The sequence below is a fragment of the Aquila chrysaetos genome, chromosome W, assembly GCF_900496995.4.
Source record: "Aquila chrysaetos chrysaetos chromosome W, bAquChr1.4, whole genome shotgun sequence".
In the NCBI taxonomy this organism is placed as follows: domain Eukaryota; kingdom Metazoa; phylum Chordata; class Aves; order Accipitriformes; family Accipitridae; genus Aquila; species Aquila chrysaetos.
In genome coordinates this window covers 1,380,349-1,395,116 of record NC_054457.1, presented here as the reverse complement: position 1 = coordinate 1,395,116, position 14,768 = coordinate 1,380,349, and positions in this window count along the sequence as shown.

Sequence of the window (14,768 nt, the reverse complement as noted above, 5' to 3'; positions counted from 1 at the left end):
GATAAAGTTTTAGTATTCAGTGCTTATTAGTTTAAAAGGTGGGTGAAGAAATCCACTGAGCAAGGGAAGGTTAGCCTATAAATATAGCTGCTAATTTTATTGAAGTGTTAGGAAAGAAAGCGTAAGGGATATTGTTAGGTAGTATTTTTGCTTGTGTACTGTAACTGGTTCGTTTACCACGTGCATATGATGTGTAATTTGAGTGTGCATTAACACTTGCGTAATTTTGTATTATGCTTGAGTGTTGGGATGTTGGGTTTTGTTGGGTTTTGGGTTTTTGTGTGGTTTTTTTTTTCTTCTGTTGCAATTTGGTATTATAAACACTGATAAAATCCATGTATGATTTAATAAATTATTTTATTAATGCTTCTGTTAATATGGTCACTGCTGAACATCTAAACCCTGTTGTTAATAGGTAACGCTTTTTTGCTTTAATAACTTAAAACCTTGGTGAAAACATCTGGTCTTTGTCTTCACTGCTTAAAAAAATAATTTCACTAAAATAAGAAGGTTGATAAGCTGATGAATGCTTTGTCTCTATGTAGCTATGTGAAATAATTTCCAGGTAAGAAGATAGTATTGGACTCCTTATACTGATTTTAAAAAAACTCCTATCTAGGGCTTTTACAAAGAGAGCGCTAAGTATTAAATTACCTCTTCAGGAAATAAAAGTGCAGCTTTTGTTAACATGTCCTGTGCTTTACTGTGTAGGAAAGCTTTAATCTTGTGCTGCATCTGCCCTGCCCTCTAGTGGTCACACAAAGGCCAGCTGAGAGTAGTTTTTAAATGAACTGGAAGGTTGCCTCTAAGAAATCTTACCTACATCTGCTTTTTAAAAAAAAAAAAAAAAAAAAAAAAAACCAAACCTGTTTGCTCAGTTTTAGTGGCTTACAGAGAAGGTACAAAAGACTTAGTTTTCCTCGCGTTTCAACTACAGTCTTGCAGTCCTGTAGTAGCAGCCAAGATGTGTGTCTTGGACATTAAAGTAAACTAGTAGAATTGATGACACTGCATGTTATTTGGTGCTTTCTTCCTCTCACCATATTTTGGAGATCTCCTTTTATACAGATGAAATGAAGGTCAAAGACTTGTTTCTGAATGCTAACCAGCCATTTTTGTCTGATAATTTTTAGATGCATTGAACTTTGGACAAATAGAGTAGCTGTACTATTTAATCCCAAATTAAAGTTTTGCATTCCAGTGTATGTTTTCATTCTGGAAATTCTTGGCTATTCTTCTGTAATCTTAATAGTAACAGAAATGGAGAAGTTTTTTTCCTATTAAAAAAATTTTTTTTGAACGTTTCACTAAAGCTTTTCTGACTTTCTCTCTCTGCCACATGATTTGCACTTTATCACTCCATTTATTTTCCTTCCAGTTATGGGTACAGAAATAGGTAAAGTTCAAAATGTCCTAAAGGATCTAATCTGAATTTATTATGGTTTCATTTTGAAGCAAATCTGATACATGTCTTAGAGATGAAATCTTGTTTTATAACCCACTGAGGTTTTTTAAGTATAGACTATGAATCTGATCCTGTGAGCTAGTGGTAACGTAAATAGATGTTGTGTAATGGTTCACAAAGTCACCAGGAAGCATCACATTCTTATTAGGAAACTGCTGAGGGGAAGACTTACATAATACCGCTGGGGGGGTGGGGTACCCAAGAAAATGGGAAACCTTAAATTTTTTTTTTTCTTTGGTAAGTGTGACTTCTCATGAAGTATGCTGTAATCTTTTTAAAGTGATATATGCACTGAAGATTCGATATGCAACATTCAACTGGAAAAGTAATCTGAAACTTCTGCTGAAATTGCAGCTGAATTGGGCTGCCAAACAGGAGCTTATGCGCAGACATATGCAGGGCTGAAATCACAAGATATAGGGTGGAATATTTGAATTAGAATGACTAGAAATTACTTGGACAAAAGAAGTTATGAAACCGAAGACAGAAATCTGTATTGTGAAAAAGAAAGCTGCTTCCTGATGCAGAGGCTGACACTAGGCCTAGTAGATGCAGAAATAGAACGTATGCTTTGACTCAGTGTATTGTCAGATAAAGGACTTCGGAATTTGTTAGAAGATTAACAATTGTCTTCATAAGTTGATTTACGTAGACAAGCCAAGGACATAAGCCTGTGTATGTAATGATATGTCTTGTTTGTGGAGGTATCCTGTGTGATAAGGGGAGATGTTCTGTCTTTTGTGATGTCTGAGCTAAAGTTAGGAGATAAGCAGAGAAGTTGTTTGTGAGGCCCAGAAGAGGAGCATACTGCGCAAACTCATACAACAAGGGTCAAACAGCGGACAAGTGAGGAAGACTATGGACGACCACCAGAGGACTCCGGACGACCACCAGAGACCTCCAGTGTGCTTGCGTAAAGGACATTTACATATGCTAATAGCTTTTCGGATAACTAATGACTATGCATAACATTTTTTGGAAATCTAGTGAATATGTATGTAAGGCATGTATTTAACCCATACAGTTAAGCTCGTGGTTAAGCACATTTGGAGGAGCGATCCCCCGTGCTTCCAGCGCTGCAATAAAGAATACTTAACTCCATCACCGAATGCTCAATTTGTGAAACAATCTGGCGACCACGAAGGGACCCGCTCTGCTCGGCTGCAGGACTCGCTGAGAACAGGACTCCCTAGGGTACCCCCGGGATTTTCCCGGAGGGACTCCTCGCCTCACTCGGATCACTGCGGGAGCAGACAAGGACACCATCTAAAGGAGTGTGAGGTATTCTTTATTTTGTATCTTTGGGTTTGGGACCGGTCATTTGTAAAGCTATCCATAAGTCATAAGATTAATTTATGCAGGACAGCGTATGCCAGGTAGCCGATGCTCTTGGTATGCATTTGGTTTGATACGTGTTTGGGCACTTTTGTTGTGCACTTTGTGCGCTTTAGGTTTGGTTTGGTGCCCACTCATGTACTTTTGGTTTTGATCTTTCGGCTAACTGAATGTGGTAAATAACCATCGGAATTGGATTATGGATACTGTTTGTGAGTTCTGAGTTAAAACTGTGTCGAAACGGTAAATTGAATGAGTGAGTGAGAAGCAGCTGCAGGGAGTGTGTGAAATTCCGATCCGCAGTTCGTAACTCCGTGGGAGGTACGGCCGGAGACGAATGAGGTGTGATTGATTCACTGATGGTTTGGGATGTGAACTCTTACATTATTATTTTAGTTATAAGTCTGAGTTTGGTTGTCTTGTCTTGTGGTGTTGTTATTGTAAGAAATTCCTTGTTTGGTGTATTATATAAATGTGGATATATGAATGGTGTCTTTTGCATCCGGGAAACGAGTGTAGATCTATATATATCCTGGAGTGTGTGTGGTGTAAACAAAGGTTGCAAATAGGTTGTAGAAAGGATATTGACTGTCCTAAGTGTTGGGTCTGGACTTCCTGGGACAAGAGGGAGAGAGCTACGTACGTAGTGGAAATAATTTGTGGTTGGGCAGACAGAAATCAGGGAGAGTAATATGGGAGGGAAACAGAGTGGTGGAATATTGAAAAAGAGCCCCTTAGGTTGTATCCTGGCACATTGGAAGGAAATCGGGGGACCTCCAGGTGGAAGCGTGGACAAAAAGACCTTAATTAAATATTGCAACCAGTGGTGGCCTTTATATAGACTGGACAGTGGTGAAGTGTGGCCTTTTAATGGAACTTTGAATTATAACACATTGCTACAGCTGATGTTATTTTTAAGGCGAGAGGGAAAATGGGATGAAGTTACATATGCGGATATGTTTTTCACTTTGAGAAATCATTCAGAATGGCAAAGAGAGTGCGGAGTTAATATAGCTCCGCAAGACCCACTTGTGCTAGCAATGGAAAAGGAAAAAAGAGATTCTGAGAAATTGAAGAGATGTTGTTCAGCCTGTAACATAGGGCAGAGGTGTTTAAAACTAAGAGAAATTGAGGAGAGAATGGAGGATTTTGTTTCCCCACCATTACCACCTCCAGTCCCGGCAATAATGGAAGGATCTCCTGGAGGAGAAGGAGAAGGGGCAGGGGCAGGGGCAAGTGCGGGCAATGGTAACATCGAACAGGACTCTGAAGACCGGGGTTCTACTCCGATTACAGCTCGTACTCGGAGTAAGACGAGACCGGTGCTTCTGGCCCCCTTAAGACAAGCAATGGGAACGGCAGGCCCCACTAGAATTAAAATACCTTTCACTATGAATGATTTGGATTCATGGAAAGAAGTGGTAAAAGGATACCGTGATGATCCTGAAGGGATTGCTAAAAGATTTGAACTGATTGTTAAAAATCAGGACCCAGATTGGAAAGACATCGATTTAATGTTGGATGCTCTAACCGAGACCAAAAAACAACTAGTAATAAGAGCAGCTCAAACACAAGTTCAGATTCAAATCACTGCTGGAACCTTACCAGGCACAGTAGATAATCATGTGCCCAGAACAGATCCCAATTGGGACCCGAATGACAATACTGATTATCGGCTTTTGAAAAGATACCAAGAATGGATAAAATTAGGTATTGAAAATGCAATACCAAAAGCAGTGAATTGGTCGAATCTGTATGCTGTAAAACAGGGTCAGACAGAGACCCCAACAGAATTTTTGGATCAGTTAAGAGCAGCCATGCGAAAATTTACCACTTTAGACCCCTCATCTGACGTGGGGAGACAGCAATTAGTGTCCTTATTTCTTGGGCAATCCTCAGAGGACATAAGAAGAAAACTCCAAAAATTAAAAGAGCCGGATATTAGAGACTTAGAGAGATTAATGGAGGAAGCCTGGAGAGCATATCGGAACAGGGAAAGGGATGAGAAACAGAAACTGGGGATGGCAATTGCCATAGCCACTGTGGCTGCACTGGGACGACAAGGCAACTTGCTTCGTGGGAGAGGTTGAGGAAACGGGAATCGAAGGGGTGCTTGACAGCCTTTAAAATCAGATCAATGTGCCTATTGCAAAGAAACGGGTCATTGGAAAGGAGAATGCCCTAAATTAGAGAATCGTGCTGTCATTGCCAATGTTACCTCCGAAGCATGAAGGGAACCGGAGGAATCCACCCTAGCGGACCCTCTGGTTAAAATTAAGCTAGGGATGGGGGAGCAAGAAATAGACTTTTAAATAGATACAGGGGCAACATATTCAGTGTTAAATCAAAAGTTAATACCAGAGGACACCGAATTCGTAACAGTAAGAGGGGCTACTGGACGACAAACAAAAGCATACTTTTTAAAACTACTTAAATACAAATTAGGTAAACAAATTGGAATACATAAATTTTTGTATTTACCGGAGTCCCCACAGTCTCTATTGGGATGAGATCTATTAGAACACCTAGACGCAAAAATCACCTTTGATAGAGGAAATATGGTCTTGAGAATTAAGGAAAAATCAGTCGATTAATGTCTTAAGCCTAGCCCTCTTACAAGCCCAAGTGAAATGTAATACAAATACTCCTCAGGAAATTGTTAATCAAGTATACCCTGGCATGTGGGCCTCTGAAGTCCCGGGAAGAGCAAAGAATGCAGCACCAATAGTGATAAGATTAAAGGGCAGAAAGGAACCTGTCAAAATTAAACAGTATCCTTTGAAACTAGAAGACAGAAAAGGGATAAAACCAATAATAGACAAATTCCTACTATATGGTCTGTTGATAGAATGTGAATCAGAATATAATACTCCAATATTACCAATTAAGAAAGCTGACAGAGAGAGTTACAGGCTAGTTCAGGATTTGAGAGCAATAAACAAAATTACTGAGGATATACATCCTGTGGTAGCAAATCCGTATACTTTACTGTAGGGAACACCGTTCGGAAGATCTCGCGACGTCACGGAAAGGTAGAAGGCTAGTCGTCGCCTCCCTATGACATATCAGTAATCCCACCTACCGTTGTTAGTATAAAAGGAATTAACTGCGCAATAAAGGACGGAGTTGGCACTCACACCATGTGTGTTATCTGTCTCTTCCCTGGTCCAGGCCGACCAGTGATCTAATCGCGGCACCTTGATATGTAGCACTGCTACATAGTGGTGACCCCGACGTGATCGGTCGCACAGGCGACGATGGAGCTTGCGCAAGCGATTAAGGTATTAAAGGTGTTAGCTTATGAGGTGGGTGCCCGCGGTTCGATTAGGAGGGGCCCCACGGGCGAATGCATCCAGTGGATGCTGCGCCGGGGGGACATTGAGTTTCCTAGATAAGTTTTGAGCCCCCCAAATTGGGGAGAGATTCGGGAGTCCTTGCTCCGATCCGAGCGCGGAGCTGCTGAACGATCGCAGAGTTGGGGGAAGGTGGAGCAGGTGGTCGCGGCGGGACGGGAGGCTGAGGCGTGCTGGTTGGCGGCGCGAGCTGCTGCGTCTGCGGGTGCAGCGCCGCCTCGGGGACAGCGGGGACAGCGCCCTCGGGGACAGCGGGGACAGTGCCCTCGGGGACAGCGGGGACAGCGCCGCCTCGGGGACAGCGGGGACAGTGCCCTCGGGAACAGCGGGGACAGCGCCCTCGGGGACAGCGGGTCGGACTCAGACGGAGCGGGCGGCCGTGGAGCGGGGCTCGCAGAGTGGTCCGTCTTTGATCGCGGACATGGGCACGGAGGGTGCGGCGGAGACGGAGGTTTTTTCCTGCAGAAGCGGCACCAGCGGGACCTGATGCGCCCCCCCCCCAGTATCCATGAGAGGAGTTGCGGCGGGTGGTTCGGCAGCTCATGGGGGAGGGACGGTTTGCAACGCCTCAGGCGCAGGCACGGGGCATACGCGGGCGTGACTTTACGGCAGTTGCAACAACTGCCTTGGCCGCTCTTAGGCGTGTCGCGGCCATGGATAGAGCGGACCCCCCTTGGGTGAAAGTTCGGCAGGGGATTGCCGAGAGGTTTACTGCCTTTTTAGATCGGCTTCAGCTTGCTGTGCAGGCGGCAAACCTCCCGGAGGCGGCTAAAGAGGCGATTGTGGTTGAATGTGCTAGGGCTCAAGCTAACCCACAGAGCGCGGCGCTTGTCTCTCATTTGCCAGCGGGTTCGTCCCTAGGCAACATGATACGCCAGGTACTGGAGAGAGAGCAACACCGGGAAGCGCGTCCGATAGTGGCGGCCTTGCAACAAGTTTTGCAGGCGGGTACAGCCTGATACTGCTTTTGAGGAGGCAGTCTGTGAGCAGGCCGCTAATGAGCAGGATTCTGATTCTGATAATAATTCTTTTGTATCAGGCAGGGTGGACTCTGAAAAAGAGCCGGATTTATATCCCTCATTACCTCCACCGCTGCCTGCCACGGCCTCTGCGCGGCCGGGACCGCTGCCGTGCCGCCGCCGGCCCCCGCCCCCCCCACCCCCCCACCCCAATCGCCTGGTACTCCTCTCCAGGGTCTGCAGAACTTACAACGGAACCTGGCTTTGCTGCACTGCCTGTATCTCCTTCTCCTGCTAATCCCTCTAACTCTGTGCCTCTGTCTAATCCATGACGATTCACTTAATGATTTGGGAAAAAATACACATAGTTTGATGCAATGCTGTCGAGGAAAAGCTCTACAGCAAGGAGATACCATGTTTACTTTTCCTGTTGTATGCACACCTGCCTCAAGAAATGCAAGAACCTCAAGAGTTAGAGTTCTTAGGATCAGTCATCATGAATCCCTGTGTGATGTTTAATTACACCTATAACACCACTCGAAAGGGTCAGAATGTAAATGCTATTTTGCCTGTATATAGAAATGCTACAGCTTGGTGTAACTATATCTATTCCAGAATATCACACTCTTTTCTATTCCAGCTGCTTTACCTATGCGGATGTTTTTAATTTGTGGGAATAGAGCATGGGAGAGGAATTCCATCACAACTTAACAGGAGGCCATGTAGCCTCGGACGACTTACGTTACTAACACCCGATATTAATATGATTCACAGTAAAAGGCTCACGATAACTGACACAGGTTTAACTGGATGGCTAACAAGTTTGAGAATTACGGGATGGTTGAAAGATTTGCTTATGCATGGCTTAGTTATTTTAATTGTAATATTAGCGGTTGTAATGATTGTACCACATATCATAAAATAGTTGAACGTATGATTGCAAAAGCATTTCATGTAACTTGGCTTGCATAAAAATAATTTAAAAAAAAAAAAAGAGAGAGAGAGGAAGAGACAGAAAAAAAAAAAATTAATGAAAACAAACGGCTGGAGAGGGGGAAGAGAGATGCAGTTGCGGAACACACAGACATGGCAGCTGAAGAGTGAGAACATCTAAGAGAAATAACCCTGCAGACACCAAGGTCAGTGCAGAAGGAGGGGGAGGAGATGCTCCAGGCACCGGAGCAGAGATTCTCCTGCAGCCCATGGTGAAGACCATGGTGAGACGGGTCATTCCCCTGCGGTCTATGGAGGTCCACGGTGGAGCAGTGTGCTCCTGAAGGACTGCACGCCGTGGAGGGGACCCATGCTGAAGATCTTCGTGGAGGACTGTCTCCCGTGGGAGAGATCCCACGCTGGAACAGGGGAAGAGTGTGATGAGTGCTGCCACTGAGGAGGATGAAGTGACAGAGATAATGTGTGATGAACTAACCGCAAAACCTCATTTCCCGTTCCCCTGTCCAGCTGTGGAGGAGAGAGTGATAGGATAGCTATGGTAGGTAACTGGTGTCCAGCCAGGATTAACCCATCACATAGACAAAATGCATTGTAAAATAGAATGAAATTACATTGCAATTGGGAATTTCAAAAACAAGGGCTCTGTGTAACTCCTTTACAAGGGAATGAAAGTGTATGTGATTGGAATTAGGTGAAGGCACATTTGCAAGGTGCATTTGCTACTAATATTGCAGGAGAGACCTAAGACCTTGCACAGATATTACAAGATCAAATGGGAAATATACGAAATTAGCAGAATAAGGTGTTTTTCAAAGAATTGTCTAATACTGTTGAATGCTTAAATCCAAAAACATGATTTGAAGGTTTAAATTTGTATATCTGAATTTATATTGCTATTGGAGAATTATTAATCATTTGTGTGTTTGCAGCAATCAGAATCACCTGAGGAGCAGTACGAGGATTGCGTCAGTTCGAAGCTAGAGTCCTCGCTGCCTTCCTCGTGAATCTGATGTTCCTAAACAAAAAAGGGGGAGATGTGGGAGCAGCTCGGAACACCTGGCATTTGTTTTCAAGAGTGACCGTTAGAATTTGTTGTGCTGCATGTTTGCCAAGCCTTGAAGAACTAGTTTTACAAGGTCAGGTTGGAGGATGGCCTTGTGTAGGCCTGGGAAGATGTGGCTGAAGACACTCAGGAGTATGTCTATGGAATGTTTTTATCTTTAACTGTTCTGAGGACTGGCAAACATCCCAGCTGGGTCAGATGTGCCCTCCTGTGCTAGTAGTATTGGCTGTGAGTCGTTAGTACTTTCTGGATCTTTGTTGAAACATATATAAGTTGGATTCTTTTGTGAAATAAAGGGAATCTTGCACGGAAAAAAAAAAAAAAAAAAAGGGAAATTGTGGGAGATTTCATAGAAAATGGGGGAACATTTCTTTGAGCCTGATTATTTAGAGTTAGCATAAGTAGCCCGCAGTCAACATGAGTGGACTGGAGTACGCTCCCTTTAAGCCACTACAGTATTTGCATGTTACCGTAGACACCTATAGTAAATATATTCTCGCTACAGCGCACAGGAAGCAGAATAGCTTGGCGGTTGTACAACACTGGTGTGCTTGCATAGCCCAACTGGAGATTCCACGACAGATCAAGACGGATAATGGTACAGCTTATACTGGGGAAAAGGTGAAACGATTTTGTGCAACCTGGGGTATAGCCCTTGTACATGGCATTCCTTATAACAGCACCAGCCAGGCCATTGTAGAACGCCCTGCTAGATCGTCTTAGGGAGGGGGATCAGGCGGAGCCCTCCTGCTTACGGGATAATTCACCTGTTCTCCGTGCACAGCGTCTCCTGTTAACTGCGTTAACTTCATTAAATCAGACAATTCGGGGGGACCTGGACCAGACGACGGCGCAACGACATTTTACGACTACGGAAGAGAAAGGCCCCTACCCACTGGTCCGTGTGCGTGATGCCCAGACACGCCAATGGGACGGACCGTTTGAGCTGCGTTGCCTCGGGCGGGGGTACGCCTGTGTACAGATACCTGAAGGGCTACTGAAATGGGTCCCTAGTCGTATGGTTCGTCCTGCCCTAACCTTGTAGTGTTTGAGTGTTTTTCTTTACAGATTGCTGTTATCCTTTCCTGGCTTGTGACGTCTTGGGTATCTGCTACGAATTTCTGACGCTGGAGCAATTAATAAACAAGATAACAGAACTGCAGAAGCAAGAAGGCGCTGCAAGACCTTTATAGCAATTAAGAAAACTGTCATTTTGGCTTGGAGCATTTAGCTGCGGGATGGGGACTTAGGAGTTGGTTTGTATCTTTGTTAAAAATCGGGGTTTCTTTTATTCTTGTGTATTTTATTAGGTATAATGTTGCTTTTACTGTGTTTAATTAATTGTGTTCATATATCTTGTAGGTCACCTTAGCCAACATAACAGGTCAAGATTCTCTGTGCACTGCAACCACATCACAAAGCCCGTGAACCAATAGACAGGATGGCTATGACTCGTGCGGCACGTCTGGCCAGCGACCGCATGTGCCATAGGCTCCCTATGTTTCAACTGAGGCGAATTTTGGCACCCGCTGGCCACGTGTGCTGAAATCCATTCCTCTGCAAATGTACAAATACCGGGATTTTCCGAAGAGCATCGGGCTGGTGTACGGCAAGGCCATCGTTGCCTCTGTGGGGACGCCCACGTAAAGCTGGCACCTACCGATTGCTGGGCTGAGTTCGCGGATGGTGGTGACTAGATCTGCTAATGCTCTTCTAATAGAAAAAGGGAGGGGGAATTGTTGTGGGAACATATTTAGCTAACGGTCACAAGAGCATTCCAGACGCCTTTAGAAGGCCTTGAACAGAATAAACAAGAAGACAAAAATAAGAAAGATACCAATTAGAAAAACACAGGTGCATATTCCACGATAAAGAGAACTTGGCACAAACAACCTCAATTCGGCAGTTTATCTTGACCAATTAGACTGAAACAAGTCTCGTATGTTTTAGTTAGTATGACCAATTATATTTTATGTTTATGCACGTGTGCAGTGTTGATGCAGCCAATCATTGAGTGCAACTGGATGCGTAGACAGTGCATGAATAGTGTGTGTAACCAATGGGAGCTAGTTGGACATGAGGAGGGGGAGATGTAGGGAACACCGTTCGGAAGATCTCGCGATGTCACGGAAAGGTAGAAGGCTAGTCGTCGCCTCCCTATGACATATCAGTAATCCCACCTACCGTTGTTAGTATAAAAGGAATTAACTGCGCAATAAAGGACGGAGTTGGCACTCACACCATGTGTGTTATCTGTCTCTTCCCTGGTCCAGGCCGACCAGTGATCTAATCGCGGCACCTTGATATGTAGCACTGCTACACTTTACTAACAAAATTAAAAGATAATCAAGTTTGGTTTACCGTGCTGGATTTGAAGGATGCCTTTTTCTGCCTGACCCTAGCCACTGAGAGCCAAAATTTGTTTGCTTTTGAATGGGAAAATCCAGAGTCAGGAAGAAAAACTCAATTAACATGGACAGTATTACCTCAGGGTTTTAAAAATAGCCCTACCATTTTTGGAAATCAATTGGCAAAGGAGCTCGAAACCTGGGAACCGCCCAGCCGAGAGGGAGTCTTGTTGCAATATGTAGACGACCTCCTAGTAGCTACAGAAACTCGGGAAGATTGTATTCAGTGGACTATAAGCCTTCTTAATTTTCTGGGTTTAAATGGATATCGAGTTTCTCAACAGAAAGCCCAGCTGGTCCAACAACGCGTGACCTATCTAGGACTAGAAATCTCCGGAGGACAACGGGAACTTGGACCTGAACGGAAAGAGGCCATTTGTCGAACTCCAGAACCACAGACGGTAAAGGAGTTGCAAACTTTTCTGGGAATGACAGGTTGGTGCCGGCTTTGGATATACAATTATAGAATGTTAGTCAAACCTCTGTACGAACTGATAAAAGGAAACCAGTTGAAATTAGTCTGGACAGGTGAAGCACGAAATGCATTTAAGCAGCTTAAACAAGAACTAATGAGGGCCCCTGCCCTAGGGTTACCGAATGTCTCCAAACCGTTTTGGTTGTTCTACGAGAGACAAGGAATTGCTTTAGGAGTGTTGGCACAAAGACTTGGTCCCTACAAACGAGCAGTGGCTTATTTCTCTAAACAATTAGATGAAGTAAGCAAAGGCTGGCCAAGCTGCCTTCGAGCTGTTGCAGCAGTTGTAATTAATATCCAAGAAGCCCGAAAGTTTACTATGGGCCAGAAAATAACAGTACTAGTCTCTCACACGGTATCAGCGGTCCTAGAACAAAAAGGGAGCCATTGGCTCTCACCCCAAAGGTTCCTGAAATATCAAGCAATATTGGTAGAACAAGATGATATAGAAATTGTGGTTACTAATATTGTCAATCCAGCCTCTTTCCTCAGTGGGACTCTAGATGAGCCAGTAACACATGATTGTATTGAAACCATGGAAGCCACTTATTCAAGCCGACCAGACCTTAAGGAAGAACCTTTGGAGGATGCAGAGGACTCCTGGTATACAGACGGGAGCAGTTTCCTGCAACAAGGACAACGTAAGGCTGGGTATGCCATCACAACAACTCAACAGTACATGCTCATGGGGCCATTTGGAAAGAGCGAGGACTACTGACTGCCCAAGGAAAACAAGTAAAACACGCTGAAGAAATCCTAAGACTATTAGAGGCTGTACAACAACCGGAGAAAGTGGCCATTATGCATTGCCGAGGACATCAGAAAGGAAATACTGACTCGGAAATGGGAAATTGTCTGGCTGATTATGAAGCCAGGAGAGTGGCGAAATCAGGAGAAAAGGTTTTATCCTTAATACCAGACGGTAAAATCCAAACTGTAAGTACAAATCAGAAACCAAACTACTCAAAGGAAGATTTGAAGTTAATTGAAGATTTAAAAGGTAAAATGGCAGAGAATGGGTGGGTCCATATAGCAGATGGTCGGGTCATAATACCATCTAACTTATTATGGCCCACAGTTTTAATTGAACATAATAAAACACATTGGGGGTCAGATGCCTTGTATAAGAGCTTAAATCAGAAACTGATAGGGCGAAATTTATATACTATAGTGAAACAGGTGTCCCAACAATGTGAAACTTGCCTACGTAATAACCCCAATGTGACCAATAAGTAAAATTGGGAACGATCGGCAGAGGAAATTATCCAGGACAACAGTGGCAAATTGATTTTTCAGAGCTCCCTAGAAAAGGGGGGTATCGATATCTATTAGTCATGACTGACACCTTTTCTGGCTGGTCAGAAGCCTTCCCTTGCCGAACGAACAAAGCAAGAGAAGTAACTAAAATATTATTGAATGAAATTATTCCTCGTTTTGAAATTCCTGCCACGATATCCTCTGATCGGGGTTCTCATTTTTGTGCCAAAATAGTACAACAAGTAAGTACGATCCTAAAAATAGATTGGCAATTGCATACCCCATATAGACCTCAGGCAAGTGGGCAAGTGGAAAAAATGAATCATTTGATCAAACAACAAATAGCAAAAATCAGTCAGGAGACTAACTTAACGTGGGCCCCAATCTCTCCCCTTGGCACTGCTTAGAGTGAGGGTGAAACCAAAAACAAAGGACAATTTAAGTCCCTTTGAAATACTGTATGGAAGACCGTACTTGTTTCAGTTTACAGGGGAGGACATAACCCAGCAAGGTATGGGATATATATATAATTATATGATCTCCCTCCAAAAGCAGCTAGAGAAAATAAACAAGCAAGTTTTAGGAGCTAGAGCTGGAGGATTAGATCAACCAGTTCATTCCTTTAAACCAGGTGATTATGTGTATATAAAGACTTTTTCAGGACAACCCTTGGAGGAGAAGTGGGAAGGACCTTATCAAGTCTTACTGACGACTTTCACTGCTATCAGGATCAAAGAACAGCCTGCCTGGATCCACTATTCGAGAGTGAAGAAAGCACCTGAGAAACCATGGACGGTCGTCCCTACAGGGCTCACAACTCTGCGGTTCTCCAAATCATGATGGTAATGGAGGCATTACTTGGCTCAAATGGAGCTCGATGGCACTCAAATACACATTTCGCTTTAACCCAGAATATCTCTAGGATTCTGAACAAAACTGATTGTTGGGTATGTACTCACTTACCAGAATGCGGAGGAAAAGGACTCCCTTTAATTGGTATTCCGGTACCAAAGGATCATTCCTGGGCGAGTCTTTGGGAAAATACTTCATGGAATACTAACAATGATGAGATCTGGAAGTTAGAAATAACTAGCCCTGAGACACCGGAACCTTACTGTACATGCATACGGAGATGTAATCCCCCTAAGGGACAAGGGAAGATTGACTGTATTGGTGGAACATATGTGGGGAATCATACTGTTTGTAATAAGACAATAGACATTGGGACTTCAATCTCTGTTAATACTACAGCATGGCCAGTGCCGGAAGGGAGAGGGTGGTACTGGCTATGCAACGACACTGCTCGGAAAGTGTTACCTAGAGATTGGGTGGGAACATGTACCTTGGGAGCAGTGATTCCAAATATAACTATACATAATTCCCCACTAAAAGGAACACCTCTCCTAAGGGCTAAATGAGATATTGAAAATCCTTTAGTAAGAAGGCCCACTGCCTTCCATAGTTTTGCCTGGTGGTTCCTTCCATGGTTGGGAGTAAGT